This window comes from Aphelocoma coerulescens, chromosome 3, assembly GCF_041296385.1.
Source record: "Aphelocoma coerulescens isolate FSJ_1873_10779 chromosome 3, UR_Acoe_1.0, whole genome shotgun sequence".
NCBI lineage: Eukaryota > Metazoa > Chordata > Aves > Passeriformes > Corvidae > Aphelocoma > Aphelocoma coerulescens.
In genome coordinates, this window is record NC_091016.1 from 42,935,296 (window position 1) to 42,946,142 (window position 10,847).

General features: G+C 38.1%; 1 long non-coding RNA gene across 4 annotated transcripts in view; it reads left to right on the top strand.

The window, feature by feature from the left end:
• LOC138107995 (uncharacterized) overlaps window positions 1–10,627 on the top strand; it is a 233,643-nt gene extending 223,016 nt beyond the window's left edge. For 2 of the 4 annotated variants that reach the window (XR_011149818.1, XR_011149814.1), the window contains one exon: window positions 9,819–10,627. This is a non-coding gene — a long non-coding RNA (uncharacterized lncRNA). The remainder of the gene's footprint in view (window positions 1–9,818) is intronic. The other 2 variants (XR_011149816.1, XR_011149815.1) reach the window with 2 other exon arrangements.
• The last annotated feature ends 220 nt before the right edge of the window (window positions 10,628–10,847 follow it).

The following is a 10,847-nucleotide window of genomic DNA, read 5'->3' on the forward strand; positions in this document are numbered from 1 at the left end:
AACCTAAAATGCACAGTGTTTTAAATCCTTCTTGTAATCCTTGTCTTTCTAAACATGCTTATAGGAGAAGGTGGTAATAGCAGAAGATACTCACTCTCTAACTGTAATGCTGAGCCTGCAAAAAAACTAATTTTGGTTGTACCCTTTGCCTGATGTCTTTTTTTTGCAAGGAGGAAGAGGAAATTCACCTTCCCTCCTGCTGAAATAATTCTAATTAAATATTAATTAATCCAGAGAGTGTGCCCACAGGCAATCAAAATTAATTGTTAAAGCACTCATGAGCAAAAATTTCAATTTGGGTCATGCTGAATATTTGGAAATATTTGATGGAGTCAAAACTGGAGTGGAATTCACTAATTCATTCTTTCTTTCTTGTGCTTATTTTGCTGTCTGCATCCTCTGTCTTTGTATGGTTATTGACAAAGAGCATAAAAGCAAGAAAGACTTCAGCCCAAGCTTCAGGGGAACTCTCCCCTCTACAGCTTGCCACCTAGTTGTCATTAGTTCAAAAACAGTGGATTTTTTCCTCCCATTAAATTATTTACCTTCAGGCCCCTGTGCAGTCCTCACATCCCCAACAATCCCCAAGTTATATTGGAAGCATGCAAAGACTATGACTCTGAGAATAAACTGTGAAGAGCTTGAAAAAAAATATGGGCATCAGCAAACACATGATTAGATCCTTGTCAAAAATTAATACAAAACATTAGACCTGGAATTCAGTACTGTCATCCAATACAGGGAGAAGAAAAAAGCATAAATTAAAAAGAAAAATATTCTGCTTGTAAAAGTGTCTTTTAAAACCTTCTCCCTTGCCTGGAGGAAACATTGGGAAAAACCATGGGTGTTACATGTTCAGTATCCATGTGGCATCCAAGATAGAGCTTCTTCACCAAAACAGGTTCCCTATCCTAGACCAAGGAAAAAACCTAAGGCCGTAGAGAGCTCATAGAGCTGGGTGTGCCAAAGCAAAGCTGAGTGAATGCAAACCAATCTTGTTGGAAGGCCTTACAGAAGTTTTCTAGGCTTGAAACCCTGAAGTACTAAATCAGATTTAAAGTGGATTCAGTAGGTCTCCCAAATTTTTAATAAATTCAGATATGAAATAGACTGAAGAATTATTCCTCAAATAAAAGAATAAAAGCACTATAATCTTGATGATATGTGAGAAATAATCTCTTACCATAAGTCACTCTTACGAGATATCACTAGTCTGTAAGATTTAATTATTTATGAAATTTGGTTTCTGAATAATTTGTTTCCATACTGTGTTTCTGTATCACTTGCAGTTCTTCAGTTTCTTAGCTACTTCTGTACTCTTTGAAATCTTCTATAAAATCCTGTTAATGTTTTGCTCTTGTGACTGCTGGATTTCTTCCTTTTGATGTCACTATAACCTACTGTTCAGCTTCTGGGTAAGAAGACTTGAGACTAAATGGGAGAGAGGTCTAAGTGTGGGTTTAAGAATTTGCATTCCAATGGAGATGCAAATTGCCTGTGATTATAGTTGAGATGAATGTCAAGGAAAGAAGCACTGGTACAATCTTGGGTTAATGTGGTGTGTCCAAATGTGTTAGCAGCAGTGAGCTGATATGAATATTCCTGTAGGAGGATGACCCTGGTTTTGTTGTGAAAAATGAATATAATAATTTATCAGACTTGTAGACTCATCACTGATTTTTTTCTTTCAGTCAGAAAAAAAAGAAACAATCCATCCTTTGATCACCAAACACTTTTTCTTTTTTGGTGGAGATTTGCTGTGCTGTTTTCTAAGAAGAAAACAAAAAAGTATCCTAGCATCACAGGAACAAAAATAATTAATTACTATGCCTTGTGTGAGTGGCTTGCCCAGCAGACTGGCTCTCTCCTTCTGAGCCATGGCAAGTGGCATCCACCTGGGGCCACGTAGACCATTCATGCAAAAGGGAATTACAGGGATCCCGATGCTGTATCTCTCAGTCTGCCTTGAAGTCCACTGAATCTAATGGGAGGCTTTCTGAAGACTTCAGTGGTATTTTGAACACATTTTTCCACATGCTTGTGAGTGTAATGGGTGTATGTAGGTGCTCATGAATATCTGTTCCCTGAAGACATTCTGGCAGAAATTTCTTTCAGGCTCTATACCAAAGAATCTTGGATGTGATTTTAGGTTCTTTACTCAGACAAATGCAGAAAATTCATGAGGTCTCAGGGGGTTTGTTCCTCCAATTTTCGCAAGTATTGGTAGTTCTATCATGGTCTGCATACTGTAATTTAGTGATTATATCAAAGGAACTGAAGTGCTAATCCCAGTTGAGCTGTTGACTGTGTAATGAGAGGCTTCTAAAGTCTTTCAAAGTTACTGAAACAGGTGTTGTGAGGGATAAGAACATCAGACCAAAGCAAGTAAAAATCATATCACAGAAGCTCAGCTTCCACAGAAGCAGATTTCCTTATGCCATCCAAGTTAACATGTGGTTTCAGAACCTTTTGTTGTTTTTAAAATCAATCTCCTACTCCAACAAAGTTCCAGACTAACAAAGCCAGAAAGTGAAACTACACAGACCAAAAATTTACAGTAGCAGTGGCAAGAGCACTTATCAACCTCTTTTGAAACTACTAACTGGAGCATTAACCTTTGTGCTTGTTTTTGCGAGACAGACAAATATCTACTGGGAACTAGATGGAGGTCATCCACACGTTTCATATGGGTCACTGAATAACGATCACAGGGTAGCAACTTTCATTTCGAATCAGTGATGCAGAGGTGAAAAGCACCATATTTCATTATTAATGCCACAGGCCTTCCATTCTCTGCCTTCGTTTCTTTATCCTACTGGTTCTGTGAACCCCTAAGAACCTGGTTACTTTTAGGGCAGAGAAGGCTGCTTTTACTGGCATTGAAAAGGGATTTTGAGGGTTAAAAGTTGTCTGTTCGCAGTTGCAAAAGATTCATCTGGAGGAGAAATGTAGTGTGGATGAAAAATAATTTTCAGGGAACAAAGGAAAGGAATATATAAGAAGAAAGAGAATAAGCTATATTATTTTTACATTATAAGAAAAACTATAAAGTAATGAAAGCAAGTAAATAAAATCACTGTGAAAAACAGAAAAGTAATAGTAAAGCTTCCTTCAAACAGATGGTTTGTTTTTATTCCAAGAGATACATAAATGTTTTATTATTACCTAAATTCACCTTTCTTCATTTTATGGCATGAGAGGGAGGAGAAAGACAGGAAAAGGGAAACTAACAGCTATTTGAAAACACATTGATGGAATATGCCATTTCAAAGAATCAACAAAATGCCCAGGACTGGATATTGTTGTGCAATAGGCACTCCAGAGTACTTGGTTTTCAGCAGGCTTAATTCTCAAGAATTCAGGCTTTGATAACTGAATTCTCATATAATCCCCTATGGGCTTTTAGCGATTGAGACAAAAATATAAGCATCTAATTATAACTGTAAAACAACTAGAGTTTATTGCCACCATTTTGTTATTATGATGAATTAGTTTTCAGTTCAGGCAAACCCCAGATATCCTTATGTTGCCTTCAAATGACAACATATGCTTGCACTGGTGATGCTATGAAGTGAGGCAGTGTGTTTACTGTAAGTCATGGGATTTTTTTAAAAGAGAAAAAAAGTCTATCCAAATTTTAAGTTTCCCAGAGTGAAAACTGCAATAAAGAGAGCAATTCCTGGGGTATTATTTCTTCAAACTGAAACCCATCTCCCTGCTGGCTGAAACAATTTACTGAAATTCACACATCTTCAATTGTTTCTTTTGAGGTAACATGTTGGTGTTTGAGAGCTGTGTTTGGACCTTTGTGTCTGACAATGGACTGTGAGACTAATATGTCTTAGTTAAATCTGATTTTTTTAATATCTTCCTTCCTGTTAGCCAGATGTGCTTCATGGTCATATTTATTTACTAACCAATTTTGTAAAGACAATGGAATGGAATTGATTTTTCTAGCAAGAATCTATTCGTGCTGTGAAAGATACTTTTGGTCTTGCTTTATTGCCTCTCATGTTGTGAGGTGCTCCAGGTGTTTAGAAGCCTTGAGAGCTGAGCCTCTAATGATTTTCAAGGCACCCCTAGAGTTCACCTAGGTGAAGTTTTCTATGTACATCAAGTTGTCAAACAAAATCACTCTTCCTGCTTCCCAGTGGTAAATAGAGCTCTGAAGCTTCAAAACTGGGTCTGGCAGGAGGTACTGAGTGCCTGGTCATTTGGGTGATGATGAGGCAAAGGTCAGTCTGCATTCAATGGACTGGGTTTGCCTCAGAGTTTTGAGCTCACCTCAGTGTGCTGCCAGAGTTCAGCGCAGGCTTTTCCATGCTGGTCAATGACATTTTGAGCTGCCCGCCCTCTGCACAGAGGTCAGTGTGCACACAGCAGTCCCTGGAGCATCACAACATGATAATCTACTGCTCTAACAATCTTTTGGGGCATGAAAAATCTTTGTATTTAAAAAAAAAGTTTTTCAAGGGACTTTCAGCCATAAGATAACCAGAAACAAAAAGGCCTTTTCTAAGATCTCTCCTCAAAAGAGTATGTCCCTTTTCATTTTGTTAAATAAGAATATATCATATTTGACTAGAAAAAATGAATTAATTTTATAGGATTTAATAACTGAGCCAGTGACTCAAAACCAAAATTCTTTTGACCCAAGGAGAAAAGAAGTTCCAGAGGAGCAATAACAATAAAACCAAAACAACAGTAACACCACCTCTACCAATAACAAAAGAAAATAAAGAGGTAATAACTTTTACCTAAACCATATTAAAGATCATAAATATATTTTTAACATTTTGTTCTCAGCTTAATATTTAGTCTTAGACAAAAACATAAATTTCAATTGCTGGAATATACACCTTAGCAATATACTTTGCCAGGGGCATATGTTTGTTTTTCCACTCTTTGACATTTTTATTGGAAAGGTGGGTTTCTACTATTAGTCTGTAAACACAGGCAAGCAATTTGTCTACCTCATACACCTCAGTAATCGGTCAGTGTGGGACCAGCACAGGATTTTCTGGTTTGCAGAATCACCTTGAGGTATTATCAATCAAGCATAATCAATCAATCATCAGGCAATACTTTCAAATTTTTACACAACCTCACTTTGTTCCTGTCTTCCTCCTATGCTCACAGCAAACGAAACACTGTCAACAAGGGCCTTTTTGCAGAATAAAATGAGAGCTGAAAACTTTGTTTCTTTTAACCTTTCTAATCGGGGCAGTACAGTGTGTTTATTAATATCTGTTGACTTTTGAAGATAAGAAGCATAAAACATTTTTCTGTGTCTCAATCTCTAATTGTCACTAAACCTTCAATAATTTCTGAAAAGCAATATAGCTTTCAAGTGTTCTCTTTTGAAATCTAAAAGAGAAGATTGCTTAACTTGGAAAAACACCTAGTAAATCCAGACTGGCTCCACCATTGTTTCTTGACTTTATCTCTCCTGCTGTTTTAGATTTTACAGCAGAATGACTAAAATTCTGCTCTTTCCAGGACTCTCATTAATTTTAGCTGCAGCTAAGGGTCCATTCTCCAATTCCCTGCTTTTTGCAGAGAGGTAGCTTATGGGCCAGCCTATGCTCTGTGCTAGGCAGGATGTGTTCATGACCACTCATGAGGTTTGTCTTCTCCTCTCCAAGAACCTGATACAAGCTTGAGTCTAGTCATGAGTCATGACAGGTTCTGTACACATAGGAAGGAATAAGTGCTTCAAGCTCTAAATAGGTGTATTTTTAGATGTCAAGTAAATGGCACATGTGGCAGAAGGCAATAATCAGCCTTTCTTGGAATCTTGCTGTCTCTATTGGCTACTCTGATATTTCTCCACAGACCTTCATTTTACTTTATCTCTTTACTGTGTGCATAACTTGAAAATTGTATAGTCATTTGTCAGGTCATGTCCACTGGTTTTCTCAAAGCTGGAAAAGAATGTTCACTAGGCACTGAAAGGTGCTTTGGACATTGTTGGGTGTGCTGGATGTCTGCAAGTTGAGGAATACATGGTAGGTAATATGCTGTCCCATCCTCCAGTTTTCTCTACTGTTTTTTGGTGCTGCTGCCGTGGAGAGAAAGGGGGGACCACAGTCTGCCTGTAAGCCTGCCCTGTGTCAGTGAGCCTCTCTGCATCTCACAGGGAAATGCAGGCTCCAAACATAGGGACAGCATTTTTCTGGGTCTGTTTTGATGCTAGGGGGGACACTGTCATATCCAGACATGGGGAGAGGAGGATGTGAGGCAAACTGAATGTAGCTTAATGTTTAGGGTGTTTTCCTGGGAGGAAAGTGACCCAAAATTCCCATTTCTGTGTTTTATTTTTAGCTCAGTATTGGACTCATGTTAAATGTATGCAAATCTCAGGGAATGGGGTCTGAAACTCCAGCTCCATCCCCTGTAATTGCTGTCCATCTCACTGCATGGTTTCTGCTGTCTTTGGATGCACAAAAGCCTGTCAACTACACAAAGAGCTGAGAACAACCATCCACTTCCCTTTTCCCTATTTCCTCTTTGTTCTTCCCCTTATACCTGCCGAGGTACTGTTTAGAGTGCTTTTCTAGAAGCAGGGGAGAGGAGATGGGCATAGTGCCATACCCCTCAGAGACACATCTCTCATTTCCTTGCCAGCAGTTATGATGGATATGTATATTGTAAAGTAGAAGTACACCTGTGTGCACATGAGGAGAGGATGTGGGGAAAAGATGTACTGCTGCTGTTGTCCTCCCTTTTAATGATTTTTTTTTAAAGCAAATCCAGCATTCCTTTGTTTAGTGCCTAAAGGCTTTGAGCAGACACTATACCAAGTGCATTATTTTAGTGGACTGTCCCTGATATCTCTAATTTGTAAGTCACCATTTATTTAAAGGGTTTTCATTTATGTTGTTCACATGAATAAGTGGAAAGCTCAATTAAGACCTTTGTAGAGCAATGCAAAGAAATGCTACTACTAATTAAGCTTGCATCAGAATTCAGGCTGGGAACACTTAACCACAAAGCTGAGGAAAGACAAGTAACCTACGGCACTACACACCACACATGAAGCAGAAGTTGTGTCTGTATCTGCAAGGTTATGCCTATGCTTATTAATACCTGATGTTATATTGCATTTTTACTTTTTGTACTTTTAACACAGGTGAGGAAATGGCACTTGAGGAAGAGTTTGAAAGGTCTCTCTTTTAAACAGCAAGTCACAGAATCATGGAATGGTTTGAGTTGGAAGGGAGTTTTAAAGATCACATAGTTCCAGCCACCCTGCCACAGGCAGTGACACCTTCCACTGGACCAGGTTGTTCAAAGCCTTACCCAGCTTGATCTTGGTTGGACATTTCCACGGATGGGGCATCCATCACTTCTCTGGGCAACCTCTTCCAGTGTCTCACCACACTTATTGTAAAAAATTTCTTCCTTATGTCCAGTCTAAGCCTACGCCCTTTCAGTTTAGAAATGCTTCCAGTACATAGGCACTAAGTATTTTTCTTGCAAAGGCTGAGTGAGTACTGTCCTCATGGTATGGCTTAAAGCACGGTAGGAAGCCAGCTCCTCCTGGCTGGACTGAGACATTTGTTCTGAGGTGACTTATACACTGGAAATTTCATCAACAATCTATAAATAGTGGGGCATGGTGGTGGTGAGGAAGACCTGGTGTGACGTGAGCTCTTGATTGCTGAGCAGATGGCAGGAGGGAAGCTTAGGTATGTGTGATGGTCATAGAAGGAGCAAGATGGGTTTTCAATTAGGTTATTAAAAGGGCTGGGTGAGGGTTTCGGAGAAGTTATGAGATGGAAAGATATCTAAAAACAAGGAAATGAAAGGTGAAGATTCCATCTGTCTTACTCAAAAAGATCCCTACACCAGTGCATGCAGACAGAAAATCACAGCTTACAGCAAGGTACAGGGGACAGTTTTGAGTTCATTCACCTTCCAAGGAGAGACTTCTGAGTAATGAAGTTGGAAATACTTTTATAGAAATCTGTTTAAGTTTTTTATCACCTTTCTGTCCAAAATTGAGTGCTGTGCACAAATAAGTGTGATACACTTGTGCAGTGACTTCTAAAGCAAAGGAACCTACATATAGAATGACTTTTAACTACCACTTTAAAAGGCACAAACTGTATCTGAAGTGTATTTTCAGTGAAGCTTTTCTGTATCCAAAAGAAATGCAAGTATTGCCATATAAACTTAATGATCTGTGTATTTAATGATGATATTACCCTGTAAATTTATAGTTGGCTACACATTGATTGTATTCTGTTTGATATCTAGAATTTATTGGCTAGCAACAGAGGCTATGAAACAGTTATCATGGTCTCAAGTTGAGCCTAACTATTAATGTCTTCTTAGTGTCTCAGATTACATCCCTGCAGGAACTAAGAGCATGACAGGGACTGTGATGGTCACATTCTATCAACAAGTTAGGTACATGCCCTCAAGAGAAGAAAAGCTTTGCATTTTCTGTCATGAGTGGAAAAATGATTTTACATGGACCGGTAAAGGTAGCAACAGTTGCCATAGGGTTTAAGTAATTTATGCATAGGTTTTTCAATTGTTTATGTTGGACTGTCAGGTGGAAGTCAATGTGTAAAAATAATTCCAGCTCAGCTCCTAAGAACAAAACTCTTGAAACACTTTAGTCAAAAACAAATGCCCAAATACAGGAAATGACAAAGTGACTGTTGCAGGAGCATCAACAATGCAGTAAAGGTGCTCGCTGAATTAGACAACTAGACTTTATTGGGTGTAGTCAGTGGAACAGATCACTTGATCAGCAAATTGAATAGTAATTTGTTCCAAGATTTACCATTAAGTAAAATAATGTATCCTAGTAGTTCAGAAGTTTCATACATTGTCAAAAATATATTGTCTAATATACTAGCAGGGAAAAAAGTTACAGCTTTGGTTTTCCCATGATGTGTGACATTTATACATTGCGTGACAACTTGTTGGAGGCAATTTTTAAGTTCGTTAAAGATTATAAAGATAGGGATGATGGAGAGTCACTTTCAGTGTCTGAAGACTAGTTATATTTCTTTCATAATCTGCTTTGTGGTACAGACTTGAAATTAAAATAGTCTGATTTTCTATGACCTGAAATTTATTACATAATGCATTCTTTGAAGGGTCAGTTACAATAAAAAATTGATGAAAAATCCATAAAATTTAATCCTTATCTACCTAAAAAGATATAATGAAAATGCAGAAAAGGTACAATTATGTTTCTCAGTGGTATACATCAGCCTGAATGACTTGACCTCATGGTTTTGCTTTAACTGAAGAAGATTAGCTTTACTTGATTCAGACACTTTCTTTGAAAAATGTTGGCTTTTCAGGAAATTGCAAGCATTTTCAATGATCAACAAGCTGGATATGGTGCTCTTTGGTATGAATTATTGTTCATTAAGAGACTCAGGACAGAGTCTGCACTTGCTTCAGAAGTATAAGTAGTCTAATAGTCTATCTTCAAATCTTAGTTCTTACAGTCCTTTTAAAACTCACAGAATTTATGAAGTCCTTTCTTACCTTGTAATGAGCACTGTGAAAGATTTCTTCCTTGTCTAAACACAGTACAATTTGCCAAGCTTTCCAAGTATTGATTTTGTTGAAGATAAACTTCAAATTAAAGTTTTTCAATTGTACACGTTAAGAGTTTCAAAACAGATTTCAAAAGGAAGACTGCCTCCTTCATCCTATTATGTTCCTGCAGTCTTTACTTTCAGAAGTTTCTCAACTCCCTTTCAGTGAATAAGTGTTGACAGTGTCAAAATCTTTACAAAATTGAGCCCTGAATGGGCTCTGAGCTCTTTTTTTTTTTTTTTTTCCAGGCCCTAGATTTGCACAGACTATGGCATAGTGGATACAGAATGACTCCTGGTGCTCTCTCTAAGGTGAAATAGCTTTGCACCTCAGAATACTTTATAAGCTCAATTGAAGTGACAGTGTTTGAGATACCTCTAAACTGCTCAGAAGAGATGACTTGCCTCCAAACCTTATTCTGACCCCAAGTGCCTGGAAGAGGTCACCAAAGGACTTTTCCATCTTTGCAGTGCACAGTGAAAAGCAGTTTTCTTCTACACAGACATTTCTGTGTGCATCCCAGACTCACAATGTGCAGGAGCTGGTCCACAGCTTCTCACAGCACAGCATTGCATCACAAAGGTAAAAAAATCTTAATTGTAACTTTTAGCTTTTTTGGGTTTCTACTGGTTAGTGTATATGTGACAATTATTCCTTATGCCCTTCTTATCTCAGTTGTTCTTATGCTCTGAAGATTCATGTTAGAATTACTGCAGCCAAAGTATCAGATGCAGCTGAAGCCTTATGAAAAAGGTTTGCTTTTTAAAATAGTTTCTTTTCAGATCATACAGTACCAGAATTTGCCCCCGCCACATTTTTCAAAGTACTTACGTTTCTTTTCTCTGGTTTTGTTTGGAGTAGTGTTTTGGTAAAGCATTTTAAAACAGATTTAAAAATCCCAGACAAGAAAAACTTTGACTCCTTTGGACCTCCTTCAGCAAACAGAACAAACCCTGGTATTTACTGAGCAGCTCTGCTTTGTACCTCTCTGGTGTACACACTTTGTATTGCCAGAAAAAAATGTTGTATGTTTATTTAATGTTTTATTCTCTTTGCAACTAGGCAATAAATGTTATCTAAGACATTTCCATGCACCTCCTGTCTTCCCTGTTTCTCTCAGCCTACTATAGCAGCTAAAGCAGGTGTTTGATAAGTTTTTCAGAGGGTCTCAGAAATGCCTCTCTTTCTGTTTCTATCCCTCATTACCATTAATTGGAATAAAATTCTGGCCCCACTGGCTACATCTGTGCTGCTAAGCAACATTAGACCAGGGACCA